The following is a 22,296-nucleotide window of genomic DNA, read 5'->3' as shown; positions in this document are numbered from 1 at the left end:
GATATCTTCTCTCAGACTCAAGCTCTTTCTCACTGCATTTCCACAACAGATTCACCATGCTGAAAGTCTTTACACAATTCTCCATCCAGTCTGACCTCATTACCTCTCTCACCATTGACAGGTTGCTTCTGTCATCTCTACTTCACCTGCCATCTATTCCATCAGCATGGGTGCCCTTTATACTCCCTCACCTTGGTCTTCAGAATCAGACCATGATCAGCCCCAACACCAGCAGCACTAGGCACACCAGCAGCACCAACAACAACACCAACCTTCTCCGCAATCACCTGATGCTGCACAGGACACAGGGCATCAGCACCCGACCACATTGCTGACATCAGGGATGGCCTCACCATGGCCAGATTTACTTCACTTGATGCTGTACACCCTGGCTGCCACATGATGCGCCAGGTTGGCACCACCCCACACCAGCACCAGCATCGCTACAATACCCAAGCCATTCCTTTCACACTCATCACCATTGCGGGGGGTACCATTCACTGCAACTCACTAAGCCACTTTCAAAGGTCCACACAAATCTGTCCAAGAACGCAAAGTGATGAAAATAAAGGTTTCAATGTTTGATACCACATTAACAGAAACTTTACATGAGCATTGCATAAAACACCCAAGTGCCTACCCTTGTGTGTTGTTAATTGGTATGATTGCACTAGGATGGGGGTGAGTGTGAGGGGTGGCTACTGAGATGGGGAAGTGATAATGTAGATAGAGAGGGATGGGTGGAGGTGCAAGATAAGTTGGTGTGAGTAAGGAGGTGCAGGAGTAGGGTAGGGAAGGCAGAGTGATGGGGATGTGATGAGTGGCACAGGAGGATGAGGTTGAGTGTGGCTTTGTACTAACATTTCCTGATCTACTGAGATCATTGAAACGTTTGTGGCACTGCACCCAGGTCCTCCTGACCACATCCCTGCTTGTGCCCTCCTCTGCAATGTGCAACCAGGCTGTGTTGATCTCCTGGGGAGGTCTCGTCTGCACATGGGAAGGAAATCGGCTGATGACGCATCATCAAAGGACGTCACCAGACCCGCTTCCTCTAATTGGCTGGCAAACGCGCTGGGCAGGCTTAACAAGCCCAATCAAGGTAAATTCATTTCAGAGGCCGGGATGGAGACAACAGCGGGGTCGCGACCCGCCAGTGATGTCACCCACCACAGACCCGCTGAGGTTGGTAAAATCACGGCCATTGAATTACTTTGAGCTGCCATGACTGTTATTGAGGCAAATGCAACCAACAGCCATGAAATCAATGACCAGTTAATCTGCTGCTCATAGTGCTGACTGAGGGAGGGATCTTAGCTTGGATGAGGGTTGACAAAGCCTCCCAGATTGTCTGGAAGTTTCCTGGAATGGAAGATAAATCTCCCAGGCACTGCCGCAAGCAACCCGGGAGAAAATGCAGAAGTACTTTGGCGTCATTGTGTGTCATGGTGACTCTATGAATGACCTCTAGCACATATTGTTTTCTCATTGTTAATCATGCCGCCTTACTGGGTAGAGTCAGCGGTTGTTGTATTTTGTTGTATTTTAAACCGCCGCGTGCTCAACCGCCGTGTGTTCTCATCCTTTTTTCCAAATCCCTCCACGGCCTCGGCCCTCCCTATCTCTGTAACCTCCTCCAGCCCTGCTACCTTCCGAGATCTCTGCGATCCTCCAATTCTGGCCTCTTGCGCATCTCCTATTTTCATCGCTCCACCATTGGTGGCCGTGCCTCCAGCTGCCTCGGCCCTGAGATTTGGAATTCCTTCCCTAAACCTCTCCACCTCTCTCTCCTCCTTTAAACCACTCCTTAAAACCTACCTCTTCCCTTTCCTAATATCTCCTTATGTGGCTTGGTTTAAAATTTTGTTTGATAACGCTCCTGTGAAGCACCTTGGGACGTTTTACTAAGTTAAAGGTGCTATATAAATGCAAGCTGTTGTTGTTGCTGTGGTGTTGAAACATCGAGTGTTCAAACATACAGGAATACAACCAACCAGAGTTGCCAACCCTAGGCAGGACACTGGGAGAACTCCCTGTGTCGTGGGATCTATGACACCAACCTGACATTCTGGAAGATGCAAATAAGACCTTGGATTGATGTTACATTTCCGTTATTATGGTTATTGTTTCTTTTAACTTTCTTCTCTTGTTCCACTTAATCTCCAAATGCACCATTCTACTCCAGATAGCAATTGCCACACTGGAGGGTATTGATGCCCCACACTGAAGGATAATGATAATGATGCAAATGGCAATTGATTCGAGATCAATTGTTAATTTTACATCTGAGAATGATAGATTTCTGTTAACCAAAGGAATTCAGGGATATGGGGCAAAGGCGGGTATGTGGAGTTAGATCGCAGATCAGCCATGATCTCATTGAATGGCGGAACAGGCTCGAGGGGCTCAATGGCCTCCTCCTGTTCCTACGGTATACCATTCTACACACTCTGCATGTATCCTGGTTGTGTTGAAATCAAGACTCATCAAATTGTCTCCAACTCTAGCTCATTTTTTCCCAGGCCCCAAAGTAATGGAATTGCTTGCCTCTTCAGATGCTGAGGATCTTGTGGATAGCACATTCAGTGAGTTGGTCACACCGCAGGTAAAGGCTAGCTCAGACAGTAAATGGGTGACCAAAAGGCAGGGTAAAGGCAGGAAGGTAGTGCAGGAGTCGCCTGCGGTCATCTCCCTCCAAAACAGGTTTACCGTTTTGGGTACTGTTGGGGGAGATGACTTATCAGGGGAAGGCACCAGCAGCCAGGTTCAGGGCACCATGACTGGCTCTGCTGCACAGAAGGGCGGAAAAAAGAGGGATAGGGCTATAGTGATAGGGGATTCAATTGTAAGGGGGATAGATAGGAGTTTCTGTGGCCGAGACCGAGACTCCAAGATTGTATGTTGCCTCCCTGGTGCAAGGGTCAAGGATGTCTCGGAGCGGGTGCAGAGCATTCTGAAGGGGGAGGGGGATCAGCCAGTTGTCGTGGTACATGTAGGTACCAACGATGTAGGTAAAAAGAGGGAGGAGGTCCTACAAGCTGAATTTAGGGAGTTAGGAGCTAAATTGAAAAGTAGGACCTCAAAGGTAGTAATCTCTGGATTGCTACCAGTGCCACGAGCTAATAAGTTTAGAGAGAGTAAGATAGATAAGCTAAATACGTGGCTTGAGCAGTGGTGCATGGGAGAGGGATTTAAATTCCTGAGGCATTGGAACCAGTTCTTGGGGAGGAGTGACCTGTACCAAGGGGACGGTCTACACCTGAACTGTGAGGGAGCCGATGTCCTCGGGGTAATATTTTCTAGGGCGGTTCGGGAGGATTTAAACTAATTTGGCAGGGGGATGGGAACCTAGGTAGTGGAAAAGAGGGAAATCATATGAAGTCAGAAATAGATGGTAGAAAGGTGAGAAGCAACAAGCAAAGGAGAGAAACACAAAGGGCCAAACTAATTCATAATGAGAGTGTGAAAAAAGCAAGCCTGAAGGCTTTGTATCTTAATGCTAGAAGCATTAGGAACAAGGTGGATGAATTAGTTGTGGAAATAGAGGTAAACAAGTATGATTTGATTGGGATTACAGAAACGTGGCTGCAGGGTGGGCAAGGCTGGGAACTTAACATCCAGGGATATACAATATTTAGGAAGGATCGGCAAAAAGGTAGGGGAGGTGGGGTAGCATTGCTGGTAAAGGAGGGGATTAATGCAATGGAAAGGAAGGATATTAACTCGGATGAAACTGAATCTGTATGGGTAGAAATGAGAAATAGCAAGGGGAGGAAAACGTTAGTGGGTGTGATATATAGGCCTCCAAATAGTAAAATGGAGGTGAGGGAAGGCATAAAAAGGGAAATTAGAGAAGCGTGCGATAAGAGCACAGCTGTCATCATGGGTGACTTTAATTTACATATTGATTGGACTACCCAAATTAGTAAAAATTCTGAGGAGGAGGAATTCCTGGAATGTTTTCGGGACGGTTATCTGGACCAATATGTCGAGGAGCCGACTCGAGATCAGGCCATTTTAGACTGGGTATTGTGCAATGAGAAGGGACTTATCAGCAATCTTCTTGTACGAGGCCCCTTGGGTCAGAGCGATCATAATATGATCGAGCTCTCAGTCGAGATGGAGAGTGAGGAAATTGAATCAGAGACTAAGGTCCAGAACTTAAATAAAGGGAATTACGAGGGTATGAGACGGGAATTGGGTAAGATTGATTGGGTGGTGTTTCTGGGGGGATTGACAGTGGATAGACAATGGCAAGCATTCAAAGATAGAATGGAAGAATTCCAGAACATGTTTATACCGGTTTGGCATAAAAATAAACCTAAAAAGGTGACTCAACCGTGGATAACGAGGGAAATTAGGGACAGCATAAAATCAAAAAAAAGGGCATATCAACTGGCAAAAAAAAGCACCAGACCGGAAGATTGGGGGCAGTACAGGATACAGCAAAAGAGGACAAAGGGATTAATCAGGAAGGGGAAAATAGAATACGAAAGTAAACTTGCAGCAAACATAAAGACAGACTGCAAAAGCTTTTATCGGTATATCAGGAGGAAAAGACTGGTAAAATCCCAAGTCGGTCCCTTGCAGTCCGATTCGGGAGAATATATAATGGAGAATAAGGAAATGGCAGACCAATTAAACTCATACTTTGGTTCTGTATTCACAAAGGAGGACACAAATAACCTCCCAGGAATATCGGCAAACATAGGGACTAATGAGAGGGAGGAGCTGACAGAAATTAGTATCTCTAGGGATATGGTGTTGGGTAAGTTGAGGGGACTGAAGGCCGACAAATCCCCGGGGCCTGATAAACTACATCCTAGGGTACTTAAGGAGGTGGCCCTGGAGATAGCAGATGCTCTAAGGATCATCTTCCGGAACTCCATTGACTCGGGAACAGTACCCGTGGATTGGAGGGTAGCTAATGTTACCCCAATATTTAAAAAGGGGGGTAGAGAGAAAGCAGGGAATTATAGACCAGTAAGCCTTACATCGGTTGTGGGCAAAATGCTAGAGTCCATTATTAAGGATAAAATAGCGGAGCACTTGACAAATGGGGAAAGGATCGGACAGAGTCAACATGGATTTACAAAGGGTAAATCGTGTTTGACTAATCTGCTGGAATTTTTTGAGGAAGTAACTGGTAAAATAGATGGGGGAGAGCCAGTGGATGTGGTGTACCTTGACTTCCAGAAAGCCTTCGATAAGGTCCCACACAAAAGATTATCATGCAAAATTAAGGCTCATGGGATTGGGGGCAAAGTATTAACGTGGATAGAGAACTGGCTGGCGGATAGAAAACAGAGAGTTGGAATAAACGGCTCGTTTTCGGAGTGGCAGGCAGTGACCAGCGGGGTGCCGCAAGGATCTGTCCTGGGACCCCAGCTGTTCACAATATATATAAATGATCTGGATCAGGGAATTGGATGCAATATTTCCAAATTCGCTGATGACACTAAACTAGGAGGAGGGGTGGGCTCTGATGAGGATGTCAGGAGGCTACAGTGCGATTTGGACAGGTTGGGGGAATGGGCGGATACGTGGCAGATGCACTATAATGTGGATAAATGCGAGGTTATCCACTTTGGGGGTAAAAACAGGAGGGTAGATTATTATCTAAATGGCAATAGATTGGGAGATGGGGAAGTGCAGAGGGACCTGGGTGTTCTTGTGCACCAGTCACTGAAGGAGAGCATGCAGGTGCAACAGGCGATTAAGAAGGCAAATGGTATGTTGGCCTTCATATCAAGGGGGTTCGAGTATAGGAATAGGGATACCTTACTACAGCTGTACAAGGTGCTGGTGAGACCGCATCTGGAGTATTGTGTACAGTTTTGGTCGCCCCATCTGCGGAAGGATGTTCTTGCCATGGAAAGAGTGCAACGGCGATTCACCAGGCTGATACCTGGAATGGCGGGAATGACCTACGAAGAGAGATTAAATAGTTTGGGCTTGTACTCACTGGAGTTTAGAAGATTGAGAGGGGATCTCATCGAAACATATAAAATTATGGCAGGCCTGGACAGGCTGAATTCAGAGAGAATGTTTCCAATGGCCATGGAGCACAGAACCAGGGGCCACAGTCTAAAAATAGCGGGCAAATCATTTAAAACAGAGATGAGGAAGAATTTCTTCACTCAAAGAGTGGTGAGCCTGTGGAATTCCCTGCCACAGAGGGCTGTGAAGGCTAATTCAATAAATATTTTCAAGAGAGAATTGGATATATTTCTGAAGGCTAAGGGGATTAAGGGTTACGGAGAAAAGGCGGGGACGGGGTACTGAACTGGTAAGATCAGCTATGATCTCAGACGAAGATCAGCCATGATCTCATTGAATGGCGGAGCAGGCTCGAAGGGCCGAATGGCCTACTCCTGTTCCTATCTCTATGTATCTATGTATTTCTCCTACACTCTGTACACTTTTGAAACCCAAGTTTGGCTTCATCTAATCATTGCTTCGTGATTTATCTTCTCTGCTCTTCTTGTTTTCAGCTTTGGTTGTGCCCTGCAACAATGTTTCTCAATTTAAAAATAGTTTTGAGGTGAGAATCATTTTATGAGCCAACCTTGAGATAGAAAGAGGATGAATTGTGAAAGAATGAGTCACCAATGTTTGCTTATTAGCTAGCTAATCATGGTGCCGTTGAAGAGGGATTGGACGATTGTCTCCCTATATCCCCTTCCTTCTCTGTGCCTGTCGCCCTATCCCCCATCACTCACTAGCCCATTCTATTGACGTCATCCTACCCACTCTTGTCTACCTGCCTCCCATCTCCTTTCTGTGTGTCATTGAGGCCTGAACAGGCTGAAACGGGTGGAGCGGAGCCTCAGGCTCAACATGATGAGAGGCCCGAGGAGGCTGCAATATCGGCACCGAAAGGCCTAGAACTGGAGGCGTGGAAAAATAAGGAACACGCGAGGCACAAATGTCATACAAGCTGCCAGGTGGGGTTTCACTGCTTCCATTATAAATGTGAGCTTAGGGATTTACAATGGAAAACACTGATGTGAAGTGCATTCATAAGATTAATAACAGAGAGATATCTGCTCATTTGTATCTCGTCCTTTAAATGAACTGATTAGACTTTCAACTTACAACAGTGCGCGACAAATTGGAAAATGCTGCAGGCACCATGCCATGTTAACGGCCCCGATTTTAACTCCAGCTGAATTCCCCGCTCAGGCCTGAGTTAAAAATACAGTCGGGTCTCAACGATGTCATTGGGCCACAACATGCATCTGTAAAGAAGGACCCTGGTGTTGGCTCCGGGCTCACGTCCTTGCTGCCTGCTCAGGAGAGCAGGTTAAAAATTGCAGATGACACCACACTTTAGGAAGGATGTGAAGGCCCCTTGAGAGGGTGCAGAGGAGATTTATCAGAATGGATCCGGGGATGGGGGATCTCAGCTACAAGGACAGGTTGGAGAAGCTGGGTTTGTTTTCATTAAAGCAAAGGAGGTTGAGGGGTGATTTGATAGAGGTGTACAAGATTATGACGGGTTTGGATAGGCTAGACTGGAAAAGGCCGTGCCCACTAGTGGATGGTACAAGGACTAGGAGACACAGATTTAAGGTTTTGGGCAAGAGATACAGGGGGGATGTGAGGAAAAACTTTTTTATGCAGCAAGTGGTGAGGACCTGGAACTCGCTGCTGATGGAAGTGGTGGAAGCGGAGACACTCGATGTTTTCAAGGGGAGGCTGGATAGGCACTTGAGACAAATAAACTTGCAGGGCTACGGGGATAGAGCGGGGGAATGGGACTGACTGGATTGCTCTACAGAGTGCCGGCACAGGCTCGATGGGCCGAATGGCCTCCTTCTGTGCCGTTATGACTCTATGGGGTAAAAATTGAGTAGCGCCCCAAACTTTGCCGGGGCACTAAAATTAGCGCCCTCGCGACGGAAATTGCATGGTAGCGCCCCAAGAGCGAAGCGGGGCACTACTGGAAGCGCCCCGCCTCCAGCTTGGGGTGCTGTGAGGGAATATTGTGGCACGTTGCGCTGTGGTATTGCAGGCCTTCCTCTGCTTCTTAAAGCGGAGGGGTCATGCACAGTGCGACCCGGGGCCCAGCTGGGCCCCCGGGGATCAGGAGTGCCGGCAAAAGAGCCCGGCCCTCAAGAGAAGTGCCAGGCTCATGGAGCGCAGCCGGCACTGCGCGGGGGGAGGCCGGGGACGGGAGCGGAGGCAGGTGCTGGCAGGAGGCCAGCAACAAAAATAGCCGCCCCGCACCTCGCCTTTAAATAGCGCCGCCCCAGCCGCAGGTAGGTCCCCCTGACCCCATCAGACATAGTGTCCGGCGGTAAGTCAGGGGGCGCTCCCGAAGATCGCGGCCGGGGCATGAGCAGGGCACTGCGCACGCCGATGACGTCATCGGCGCAGCACAGTGGGCCGCTACCGGTTACCACCGCTAACCTCCCGCTGAATTTCACGGGAGGTATTGGCGGCGCGGTGCCCGGGCGCTAGTTGCTTTGCGCCCCATTAGCGCCCTCTTAGGGCACTAACAGGTGACGCAAAGCAACCAAATTTTTCCCCCTATGACTCTATGTTACGATCACAGCGGCTTTCAGACAGGTGAGAGCCAGGGCGATTTAAACTGCCCACCTGCCAGCTTTCTGCTGAGCAAGTAGGGCTAAAATCGCCTCCAAACCCATGCAAACCAACACTGCTTTATTAACTGGGCTCATAAGAACTTAAGAATTAGGAGCAGGAATAGGACATACGGCCCCTCGAGCCTGCTTAATAAGATCATGGCTGATCTTTGACCTCAACTCCACTTTCCTGCCTGATCCCCATATCCCTTGATTCCCCTAGTGTCCAATAATCTATCGATCTCCGTCTTGAAGGTACTCATTGACTGAGCATCCACAGCCCTCTGCGGTAGAGAATTCCAAAGATTCACAAACCTCCGAGTTCTTTCCCATAAAGAAGAGATTGCAATTCATTTTGAAATTTGGATCAACCCAAATGGAGGCGGTTTGAATATCTGAATAAGATTTAACTTTTGACCTACAACACCAATGATTCTATCTGTTTACTCAGAAAACGACAACACGTAATGGAGGATGGTCTTTGTTATCGAGTCACAGACAGCGGTCAGTCGGGCCCATCGTGATGGTGGGTAATATAATGTTAGGCTACACAAAATGTCCCTCTGTAACTGTTTGAGCAATGAGAATGGATGGAAAATACAGATACAGAGGGACATGTTGAATTGGGGCAACATCAGCTATTTTAAATGGGGCCCAAACTGTCAACATTTGTGTCACATTGGGGTTGATATAAACCCATCCACGATGGGTGGGAGAGGGTGGGGGGTGGGGTGTAAAAATTTTAAAGCATGAAACCCGCTGCGTCCACCATTTCTACAGCGGCGGGTCGCGTGGCACATCTGAGTCCCGCCATATACAGGCGGGACTCTTTATTATCATATTTAAATCAGGCTCCCACTGTGCAGTTGGGGGCCCGATTTAAATTCAACGCTGGCCAGCCGGGTTTCCCAGGGCTCGGGAAACCCAGCAGGAAAATGGAGACGGGAGCAGCCGGATCAAGCAGCTAAGTGCTTTTTATAGCACTGCTTGAGTGCCGGGAGGGGCAGCGGTGCTCCCCCACCCCCTGGCTGCTCAAGCAAACCTTCTGCCGATCGCGGCCACACCCCCCCACACCCACCAATCACCACCAAGCCCCGATCTTTGCCTCCCTCCCTCCCGATTGCTGTGCTCTGACTCCACCCCAACAAGCCCCGATCTTTCCCGATTATTGTGGACCATCCCCAACAGTCCCCGGCTGTGTCCTTCTACTGCTGGCTTTAGCTGAGATGTGTTTAATCATCCTTGTTATCTACCAACCCAGAATCCCCATCTTTAAATAGTCACTGCATTACAGCTGGGAGGGTAACACAAATTTCTATGCTGCTGGTTCCTTCCAGGCGCTAAGAAGAGTGCTATTCCTCAGCACATGAAGTCTGATTATATCCAGGAGACCCACTTTATCTACTCATCGAAATGCATAAAGAAATGGAACAGCAAATGGCCAAGCAGCAGAGTTTCCATCGTCTCTGGGTGCACTCATGGATATTTGTGCAGCATTGTGCAATGCCATGCACATTTAAATCACATAAAGAGCATCATTGGGTGAACATGCAAATTGAATGTAATGTCCAAAATATGATATTGTGTGCAATTGCCAACTTCTTGCAATCAGCCTAAAATTACTTCTCAGCCAATGCACACAACTATCTGTCATGTTGTCTGGCTCTGATGCAGCCACAGGTATGTCCTAATATCCTTATTCATGGCACCAGCTCATCATGCACCAAATCCAGCAGAGCCTTGCTAGAATGTGACATGTATATCCACAAAGGCTACTGTCGAAATAATGGGCCGTATTTTCCGACCCCCCACGGGTGTGTGCGAGGTGTGTACACACCTGTAGGGGCCTCGCAAGTGCTGGTTTCAGGTATGCGAAGCGCATGCGCTGAAAACCGGCACTTGCGATCTGTGAAGAATCCTCTTGACAGATCGGAGGCCTGCCCGGGAGAAGGGCCTCCGCGGGCAGAGAGTTCCGCTTTCTGCACAACCTCCGCCCGCTGAAAACCTTTAAAAATCTCACGCCTGGTAAAAGCATAAGGCCTGCTTTTACCAGCATAAGAGTTTAAAAAAGTTAAAAAAAAATGTTTTTCACTCATTTATAATTTTAAAATACTTTAAAAAAAGGTAAGTTTATTTTTAGCCCTGTAAAACACTAATTAATATTTTCAAAAAATTTAACTTTTGTTTAACATATTTAATTTAATGTAATTTTAATTAATTTTTAATCCGTGATTTAAAAAAAATTATTTAGTGTTTTTTTGAGTGATCCCCATTCATACTTTTGACAGATCTGTGCGTAGAGAACTGTCAAAAGTGTGCAGGGGGATCCCCTTCTTTGATTGGTTCCCCATGGCCCACATGACCCCAGGGACGCTTGCGAGCCGCCTGCGCCCCGGGATACCTGGGTCTCTGCGCGCGCGCACCTGGAGAGGCCCAGGATCGGAAGTCTCGGGACCTACCGAGCCAGCAGGTGAGTGCGTAGACTTTTTCCAGATCGGAGGCACCCGCACGCAGGAAACCTCTGTTCGGAAAATCCGGGCCAAGATTCTGGAACTTGGACAGATTGGGAGGTGGCATGCAACATGCCCCACAATAATGTATTCAATGGCCCTGAAATCGCAGTGTCTGTGACGGTGTACTCTCAGCATGTGCTGTCATATTCCCTTTGAAATGCCTTGCTGGTTTGGGATGTCCGCTTGTGCTTGTGTGTGCACGGAATCCGGAACTTGTGGCCTGTCAGCATACGCGTTAACAGGCCAATCGTGGGGGGCCCCTGAAAAAACAATCGCTGGCGCAGAGTTGGGCTATTCGCCCAGCGACTGGCCAGCAATTACCCACATAAGAACATAAGAAATAGGAGCAGGAGTCAGCCATTTGGCCCTTCGAGCCTGCTCCACCATGAGATCATGGCTAATCTTTTACTTCATCTCTAAGTATGCTTGCACCAGCGTAAGGGGATATCTAAGGCTTAAATTAAACATTTTCACATCCTAAATTATACACATACACTTCATTAAATTAGTTCATCCAAATGTTGGCCCGGATTACAGTTTTAATGATGTTTAAAATTATTTTTTTTTAATTAAATTTTTATTGCGGTTGGTGCAATGAAGGTACTTATGAATAAAATTGCAATTCGGTACGTTGTATAATTATTAGATTTGGGGATTCCACTGCATGTCATTAGGGGATTCCCTTCGAAAATGATTGAAATGGGATTCTGCTTACTGATTGGAGGGCCGGGCCCACGTGATCCCAGACACGCTTCCGAACCACCTGCGTCCCTGGGATCCGTGGGCCTTTACGCTGCCGTCCGTCTCGAGGCCTGAGACCGCAACTCCTCGCTGCCTGGGCGTCAGGAGGTACCTTCGGAATTGTTTCTCGGGTCGGAGGTATTATGTCCGTGTATAATTGAGACACAGACTGCAGGAGTTGATTATAACAAGTCTTTACTGAATGGAGACAACCTGGAAACTGAAACTACAGAAGCCTGCTAGGGCCTTTTATACAGGGGTGGTCACTGCCGGTACTGCAGTCTGAGACCAGTTATTCCCTTAAAGGTACATACACAACAGGAGGCATACTCCGGAGGTACCCCTCCAACCGCAATTTCTATATCTGTGATACGATGTTCATTATATGGTATGGTAATCCAGAGAGTCAGCGCCCTTGGTGTGTGTGGATAGCCCTGGCTGGCAAGAAAACCGAGCATATTTTTATTCCGTCTCCCGCCCGGTAACCGGCCAGCTTGTCAAAACATAATAAAGAAAAATGTTAAGCGGCCCCTGCCCGTTAAATTCAGCAGGATCTCCGCGTCCCTGGGATTTCCGATTTCCGCCGCAACCACGCTCTGCCGCTCCCTCCCCGTAAATATCAGGGCCACCATGCCTGTAATTTGTTTCGGATGAGTTGACCGCCAGCAGGTCTATGCAATTCTCCCTGAGCTGGTCACTCCTTTAAGACACTGCAAAAATCTTCCATTATAAGTAACAATGCAAATGAGATGCCGAGAGTAGCTTTATTCCATTACTGAAAGACACTTAAAGAAAGAAAGAGCTTGCACGTAGAGAGCACCTTTCATGTTCCAGGGAGAATGCTTTACAGCCAAAAAATTACTTGTGAAATGTGGGCTCTGATTAAATGTGGCAGCCAATTTGTGCACCGCAGCTTCCACTAAGAACAATGGCCCAGAAATTCGGGTCTCCACAGGTGAGTACGCGTTGTGTACTCACCCGTAAGGCCAACGGAAGTGTCGGTTTCGCTCATGCACTGCGCATGCACTAGAAACCTGAACTTCCGTTCCCTTGAAGGAAGGGGTTCATAGGTCATACGCGTGCGCCGGAGAGGCAGCACGTAGACCTGGAACTTCCGATTTTTTCACAGGTTTTTCAGTGCGGGTAAGTCCCTAGCAGCTGCACGTGAAAAAAGCAGTCGCAAGACCTGCTTTTAACAAGGTAAGTGGTGAATTAAGTAAAAGTAAAACATTTTTTCTGCAGGTTTATCATTTTAAAATACTTTAAAGAAAGGTACGTTTATTTTTAGCCCCGTTAAAAACTTTAATACATTTTTTCAAAAATTTAAGTTTTTGTTTAAAATAGTTAATTTATGTAATTTATAGTTATTTTAAAAATGTGATTTAAAAAAAAAAAATTATTTGAAGTTTTACTTAGGTTTTGGGACTGATCTCTATTCATAGATTTGACAGGTCAAATCTGTCAATGGAAATTCCCTGCTCCGATTGGCTCCCCATAGCCCACGTGATCCCAGGGGATGCTGCGAACTAACTGCGCCACTGGGATACGCGAGCACTGCGCGCCGGCAGCTGGAGCAGGCCCAGGATCGGAATCCCACACGGGCCCACTGCACAACGGCAGGTGTGCTATGTAAGTGCAGGTCGGGGGCTTGCGCCCGCGGGAAGCCTCCGACCCGAATTTCTGTCCCATTGAGATAAATTTCAAGATAGTACGACTGGATGGTATTAGTTGAGTGATAAATGTTGACCAGGAGACCGGGGAGAACTCCCTTGCTTTTCTTCTTTGAAATAGAGCCATGGGATCTTTTACGTCTACCTGAGAGAGTAGGCGGGGCCTCGGTTTGATGTCTCATCCGAAAAGACGGCACCTCCGACAGTGCAGCACTCCCTCAGCACTGCACTGGGGAAAGTTCAGAGCAGTCGTGAAATGTCGCTGAGGGAGAGAGAGGTAGAGGTTAGAGGTGTGAGAAGAATGGGCCATCAGCCAGCAGGTTACTTCCTGTACACTGTCCTGGAGTAGGAGACAGTCACGGGAAAATCATTTGTTGTGGGGGGTGAGAAAGAAGAAATTATTTTAACACATTCTTTTCTGCAAGACAAATAATTTGAATGCATATCACTTTGAAAAAAATAATTAAACACGTCAAACAGTTTTATCGCTGGGTGTTTGCAGGATAAGTTACTTATCAAAAGGGCACTGATTTCAGCCGGTCCATTATCAACTGTGTTTGCACTGTGGGCCTCAGCTCCACTCCATTGTATAAACAACACTTCCTTTTATTCATAGAGATTAGTTACTGCCTTCTGTGTGAAATGAAGGCACTACCCATGGAAAATTGGATCTTTCTCTTTCTTTTTCTCTCTCTCTGAAGGTGCTGTCTTTCGGGTGAGACGTTAAACCGAGGGCCCGTCTGCTCTCTCAGGTGGATGTAAAAGATCCCGTGGCACTATTTCGAAGAAGAGCAGGGGCGTTATCCCCCGGTGTCCTGGTCAACATTTATCCCTCAATCAACATAACAAAAACAGATTGTCTGGTCATTATCACACTGCTGTTTGTGGGAGCTTGCTGTGCACAAATTGGCTTCTGCGTTTCCTACATTACGGCAGTGACTACACTTCAAAAAGTACTTCATTGGCTGTAAAGCACTTAGGGACATCTGGTGGCGCTATATAAATGCAAATGCGAATTGTTTCTTTTCTTTCTCTCTTTCGTTTCCCCCTCAAGTAAACATGTTATTATTATTCTTTCTGTTGGTTTCCAATTATTTGAAATTCCTCTTTGACATGAATCAGTCATTCATGAAAGAAAGACTTATGAAATAATACTGAGTGGCCTACGGGTGGCGCTGTCCAGGGAGAGTATAAATGCTCGGGCACAGGCCCAGCTTGCGCAGGACATTCTTAACAGGAACTAGTGAAGGATACAACTAGACCTCCATGTTGTAAAACAGTTGATTAAAGCTTTGTTTAACGCTTAGACCAAGTGCCTAGTAGTTTTCTTACGCCACTCTTCATCCCCACTTTTTCCTCTCTGCAATCATGAAGATATTAGGGCAGGGTGGGGGGAGGTGAGGGGGTGGCGGGTAGCTGGAGCTGGAGAGAATCTTCAACTTCTGCCCGAAATTGGCACAAAGAAGCGTTTGATTGTGGGCGGGGCGGTGTGGGGGGCGGGGGGGATCAAGGCGGTCACTGTATAGTGCCAAAACTCGGCGCTCTGACACCACAATTCTGCCCAAGGTCCCTGATTTTCCTTCCGATCCTGCTGGGAAGCTTGCACGTGTGGACATCTGGTGATGATTGGGCGAACCCGCCTGCAACACTTCACACCCTCAAATAGCGTGCGTTTTACGCAGTAACTTTTACAGGCTGATCTTTGAAAAATGACCACTCAGATAAAGAACCAGCGAGATAGCTGTGGAATGTATTCCAGCACAAGTCAGCAACTTCACAAAGAGAAATAAAAACAGAAAATGCTGGAAATACTCAGCAGGTCAGGCAGCATCTGTAGAGAGAGAGAAACAGAGTTAACGTTTCAGCTCGATGACCTTTTGTCAGAACTGGAAGAAGTTAGAGATGTAACAGGTTTTTAAGCAAGTGCAGGGGCAGGGAGGGGGGTGGGGGCGGGGAGGAAAGAACAAAAGGGAAGGTCTGTGATAGGGTGGAAGGCAGGAGCGATTAAATGATAAAAAGGGATGATGGTGCAAGGTGAAAGGAGATGGTAATGAGACAAGTAAATAAACAAAAGATGGGTCTAAAGGAGGTGTAAATGGAAAGATCAGAATCAGCAGCAACAGTTGCCGTCCGAAAAAATGGGGGCAGAGGTTATGATCTGAAATTGTTGAACTCAAATTTGAGTCCGTAAGGCTGTAAAGTGCCTAATCGAAAGATGAGGTGCTGTTCCTTGAGCTTACGTTGAGCTTCATTGGACCAGTGTAGGAGGCAGAGGACAGAGAGGTCAGAGTGGGAGTGGAGCGGAGAATTAAACTACACACGGGGAGCTTTGGCGGGGAGGATGTCGGAATCAGGCAGCATAAAAAGAAAAAAGAAAGACTTGCATTGATATAGCGCCTTTCATGACACCGGGACGAGATTTTGGCCTCGGTATTTTTGTTTTATTAATAACCTGGAATGGCTCATCGTCTCTCTTTTCTCGCCCCCACCAACTCTTTCTAGGTGCATCAGTCCCTGTACTACAAGTTACTCGGAAATTGTGGTGGAAAATTGATTTTTTTTTTGCAAATGCTCAGTGATCCTGTTATCAATTCTGTTGCTAACAACTCCGTGTTGGCAGGATAGCTCCTTGTCAGAAAGGATTTTAAATGATTTGTGTGTGTTGATGTAAGGGTTTTGGAACAGAAATTATAAGGTAACAGATGGAATCTGTTACGCTAATGTCAGGGGCGGAGGAGAAATTAATATTCTGTAAAGAAAAAGAATCTTTCTAAACATTAAGCTTAAAACTTTAAAATAATAAATTATAGGGGGGTTATGTCTTCATTCCTTTTCTTAATATGGAATTATTGCCTCATTAGGAAGCTTCGGAAGGTCTCAGTTGCTGGAGCAACGTGTTCTGAAAACTCTGGTGCCACGTTGCTATGCTGGTTGCTAGGGAACATTCATGCTGTGGTATAGAACATAAGAACTAGGCCCCAAAAAAGCCCATTCCTTTTTCATTGATCTCAGCACCTTCTAGCATTGCCAACTCTCCAGGATTGACCTGGAGTCTCCGGGAATGATAGATAAATCCCCTGGACACTGCTGCGAGCAACCCCGGTGAGAAAAATCATCGGGGGCATTATTCCACAAGCTCCTTACCCTGTTAAAATTCTGCCTATCTATCCCTCTCATGACAAATTCCTCGTTTTAATCCTGCGTCCTCATTTATTTAAAGAATTTTGGTAAAAGGAACTATTTTCCTGGATCAAATTTGCCAGTTCCAAGTCTTGTGTGACGTAAGAAAACTACTAAGCACTTGGTTTGAGAATAAAATAAGGCTTTAATCAACTGTTTCACAACCATGAGTTCCTAGTTGCATCACTAGTTCCTGGTTACAAAAATGTCCTGAGCAAGCTGGGCCCACGCCCGAGTATTTATACTTTCCTTGGACGGCGCCACCAGCTGGCCGCCCAGTGTTATCTCATGAGTCATTTCTACATGAATGGTAAGATTCATGACATTGTGTATGTGTGCACTTCTCATCCAATTCCTATTGTTTCAATTTTGGCTATGCTTTTATGTCAACATTTAATATCAACATCACCAACATGTAAATATTTAGAATGGAAATCCTGCATGTAAACATTTGCGTGTAACAGTGTAGTTGCACGCGCTGCCCAGTAGGCGGTGCTGCGGAGCGAGTTTCTGAAGTATGTCTCGCAACTCCATTGCCATCTTGTGTATATATACATATATAAAAATCTTATAATATCTGTTAGCAGCTCACAAGCTATTTACTTGGAGTTTTTAAAACCTTGTTAGGCTGTCTCATATTCTGCTCCATTCCAGAGTTTCTATTTGTCCATGACCAAGAACTTTAATACTAAAGCATTTGAATTATTAATTAACATTTGATAACAGATCTGTCACACCAGATGCAATAGACACCGATGATACCACTGCGTAACCGATCACAATTTTACACTGTCGCGGATAAATGAACCGTTTGCCTATTCATGATGTGTCTAATATTAGACTGATGATGAAAGGCCTGTATCCAAACACCCCCCATTCCCTCTTGAAGTTGACAAAATCACATTCACTGATATCAATGATGAAAAGGAAGATACTGTCCACTCCTAGCCTGTTTAGATTATAGAAGGTTGTGGGTCCAAGTCTCACTCCAGAGAATTGAACACAAAATTTAAGCTGACACTCCCAGTGCAGAACTGAGGGAGTGCTGCACTGCCAAAGGTGCCGTATTTCAGATGAGACATTAAATTGAGGCCCCGTCTGCTCTCTCAGGTGGATGTAAAAGATCCCATGGCACTATTTTGAAGAAGAGCAGGAAGTTCTCCCCAGTGTCCTGGCCAATATTTATCCCTCAACCAACATCATTAAAAAAAATGATCTGGTAATTTACTTAATTTCTGTTTGTGGGAGCTTGCTGTGCGTAAATTGGCTGCTGCATTTCGTACATTACACCAGTGACTACACGTCAAAAATACTTGATTAGCTGTAAAGCGCTTTGGAACGTCCTGAGGATGTGAAAGCCACTATAGAAATGTAAGACTTCTGGTTTTTTTTCTTTCTTTTTGATAGTTGGTTAATCACAGTGCGGAGTGCGGTTTGAATAATTAATGAAGAATCATACTTGTAGTGGAAAGCGTAAGGCTAAGCCAATGAGCAAGCAAACTGCAGCTTACTTAGAGATTATTGAGCATTTTTTAAAATGAGGGTGCGTTTTAGAATATGATAAGACGATAGCTGCGAATACAAAGCAGATACAAACTGAGTGCCTGAGGCAGATAACCCTTCTTATTTATTGCTTACCATTTTCTTTGTATCCCTTTGTTGTTGTATAGCTGGTTTTCCACTTTTCCTTGCATTAGTGTGATGCTTCCCTTTTAACTTGATTTTCATCGCTCCGCCATTGGCGGCCGTGCCTTCAGCTGCCTGGGCCCTAATCACTGGAATTCCCCTTCTAAACCTCCCCGCCTCTCTATCGCTCTCTCCTCCTTTAAGATGCTCCTTAAAACCTACCTCTTTGACCAAGCTTTTTGTCATCTGCCCTAATTTCTCCTTATGTGGCTCGGTGTCAGATTTTGTTTGATTACGCTCCTGTGAAGCACCTTGGAACGTTTTACTACATTAAAGGTGCTATTGTATATAAATACAAGCTGTTGTTGTTATTGTTTGAAACTATCTCTTACCTCATTTGGTGACCATGGTTGCTTAACTGCACAAAGGGAGCTTTTTACCTTTTAAGGGTATGTACTGGTTTTGCATTGTAGCAAAAACTTCTTTAAATACTTCCCACTGTTTGTAGGTTTAACCATGAACAGCTCAGTCCTGTTTACTGTGGTCAATTCATTCCTCATCCCAGCACAGAATGGAGGTCAAGCCGGCGGACCTACTGGCCTGCACGGTCCGATATCGCACTCGACATAGAACTTTCTGCTGAGCCATCAGGGGAGGTTCTCTTAAAGGAACCACTTAATTCTTTATATCTTCTAACAGTTCCCTCCTTTCGTGTTAAGCAGTTTGCAGACCATTCATCGCCGTCTTTCAGCTGAGATGTTAAACTGCGGTCCCGTCTGCTCTCTCAGGTGGACGTAAAAGATCAGATGGCACTTTTTTCGACGAAGAGCAGGGGAGTTATCCTCGGTGTCCTGGGGCCAATATTTATCCCTCAATCAACATCACTGAAAAACAGATTATCTGGTCATTATCACATTGCTGTTTGTGGGAGCTTGCTGTGCACAAATTGGCTGCCGCATTTCCCACATTACAACAGTGACTACATTTCAAAAGTAATTCATTGGCCATAAAGCGCTTTGGGACGTCCTGAGGTCTTGAACGGTGCTGTATAAAATGCAAGTCTCTATTTTTGATTTTTGTTAACTCCCTTCTCTGTGATGCTTTTTGAACCCAACCCCATCAAAATGTTGGCTTACTTTTCAGATTTCAGAGCTGACAAAGGACTATGCCCGAAACACGAACCTGTCTTCTCTCTTTACAGAAGGCTCACCACCACCACCTTCTCAAGGGTAGCTAGGGATGGGCAGTAAATGCCAGCCTTGCCTGAGATGCCCACATCCCATGAATGAATTCTTTTTTTTTAAATGAAGGACCTGCTGTGTGTTTCCAACATGCTCTGTTTTTGTTTCTGTCACTCGTTCAGTGAATTTTGGAAAATAGGTTTGTTAAAATTGTGATGACATCTTGAGAGTACTGAGCGTGTCATTGTGATGCACATGAATTGACATACAACGCTCATGCTGACTCATCCTTACGTTTGTGAGTCTATCTCCACTGATACTCATTCAGACCCCTGGCTGTCAGGCTTAGTAATTTCTTTTAAGTCAGTGCTGCTAATGACATCAACAGCATTCACTAGTTCAACAAAACCGTCATTCAACAATTGGCAGTAATGGATGGAAAGTAAGTAATACTGATGCTAATTGTTTGAATTTTAAAAGGGGACTTGGTTGGGAGACTTTCTTTTTTAAGTAAGAACAGATGTCCTATTAAAACTGTACACTGTTCTGGTCAAACTGTTCATTGCAAAATGCTTTGGGACGTCCGGTGGTCATGAAAGGCGCGATATAAAATGCAAGTCTTTCTTTTTTCTTTTTTCTTTCTCTGGTCAAGCTGTACAGTGTGTATGTGTGTGTAAACATTATGGGGTTCAACTGTGATGCCGAAATAATTGAATATCCAACTGACACATTGGGTTGGAATTTTACTCGCCGTCTGGGAAGGTGTGGCGGGAGGGGGGGAGGGGGTGTCGTTGGATTGAGGTCGGGAAAACCCGGAAGAACCCGGAAGAGCCTCACTCTGTTCAATCTTTCCTGATAGATATAACCGCTCAGTTCTGGTACCATTCTAGTAAATCTTGTCTGTACCTTCTCTGGTGCCTCTATGTCCTTTTTATAATATAGAGACCAGAACTGTTCACAATACTCTATGTGTGGCCCAACCAAAGTTTAATACAAGTTCAACATCGCTTCTCTGCTTTTCAATTCTATCCCTCTAGATATGAACCCCAGTGCATTGTTTGCTTTTTTTAATGGCCTTTAATGTACCGCTACTTTCTGTGATCTGTGTATACGTGCCCACAGATCCCTCTGTTCCTCCACCAATGTTCTTGATAATTTTTTGGTGCACGGCCCGTTTAACAGGCTGCATGACCCATTCAAATTTCTGCGCATACGTGGTTTTTCCATTGCGAAACCGCTGAGCATGCAGGTACAGCAAGCAATTAAAAAGCAAATGGTATGTTGGCCTTTATTACAAAAGGATTTGAGTATATATTATATAGGGCCCTGGTGAGACCACACCTGGAGTATTGTGTACAGTTTGGTGTCCTTACCTAAGGAAGGATATACTTGCCATAGAGGGAGTGCAACGAAGGTTCACCAGACTGGTTCCAGGGATGGGATGAGAGATTGAGTAGACTAGGCCTATATGCTCTAGAGTTTAGAAGAATGAGAGGTGATCTCATTGAAACATACAACATTCTTACAGGGCTTGATAGGGTAGATGCAGGGAGGATGGTTCCCCTGGCTGAGGAGTCTAGAACCAGGGGTCACAGTCTCAGAATAAGGGGTCGGCCATTTAGGACTGAGATGAGGAGAAATTTCTTCACTCAGAGGGTGGTGAATCTTTGGAATTCTCTACCCCAGAGAGCTGTGGAGGCTCAGTCATTGAGTATATTCAAGACAGAGATCGATGGACTTTTGGACATTAAGGGAATCAAGGGATATGGAGATAGTGCGGGAAAGTGGAGATAAGGTAGAAGATCAGCCATGATCTTATTGAATGGCGGAGCAGGTTCGAAGAGCCAAATGGTTTACTCCTGCTCCTATTTCTTATGTTCTCATGTTCATGTGCGAGACTTCCAGAGTGCAGCGTACCAGGAACATTGTCCTCTACCCCATTTAGATACATCGGGGGCAAAATTGGGTCGCGCCCCCACGCCCAAAATTCACTGGTAGCGCCCCAAGAGGGAGGCGGGGCGCTACTGGAAGTGCCCCGCCTCTCTCTTGGGGCGCTGCGAGTGCAGGCCTTCCTCCCCTTATTAAAGAGGAGGGGCCTAGCGCAGCGCGACCCGGGGCCCAGCTGAGGCACCAGGAAGCGGAGTGCCGGCAAAAGAGCCCGGCACGCAAGAGGAGTGCCGGGCTAACGGAGCGCGGCTGGAACCCCGCAGGGGGGGCTGCACAGGAGGCCGAGGACAGCAACGGGGGCAGGTGCTGGCAGGCGGCCAGCAACAAAAATGGCCGCCCGGCACCTCCCCTTTAATTTGCGCTGCCCCTGCTGCAGGTCGGCCCCCCTGACCCTGTCGGACATAGCGTCCGGCGGTAAGTGAGGGGCCGCTACCGAAGATCGCGGCCAGAGCGCGAGCGGGGTGGTGCGTATGGCGATGATGTCATCGTCGGAGGCGCAGCGGCGCTGGGTGCTAATGGTTACCACCACTGCTAAACTCCCGCTGAATTTTGCGGGACGCGTTAGCGGCACCGCGTCCGGGCGCTAGTTGCTTTGCGCCCCGTTAGCGCCCTCTTAAATCTTTTAGCTGCAACTAGGGCGCTAACTGGAGGCGCAAATCAACCAAATTTTTTCCTCCATATTTTCCAAGGAGTATGTGGCCTCCTTATTCTTCCTACCAAAATGTATTATCTCGCACTTAACTACCAGGAAACTCTTGATTTACCGGCACCTAAATAACCAGAAATCTCTGTTAACCGGCAAAATTCAGGAGTAGGTTCAGGTAAGTTTTACTTCATATTAGTGGCC

Source organism: Somniosus microcephalus, chromosome 6, assembly GCF_052327205.1.
Source record: "Somniosus microcephalus isolate GS21.2 chromosome 6, FLI_Smic_1.0, whole genome shotgun sequence".
Lineage (NCBI taxonomy): Eukaryota > Metazoa > Chordata > Chondrichthyes > Squaliformes > Somniosidae > Somniosus > Somniosus microcephalus.
Note: the sequence above shows the minus strand (reverse complement) of the source record.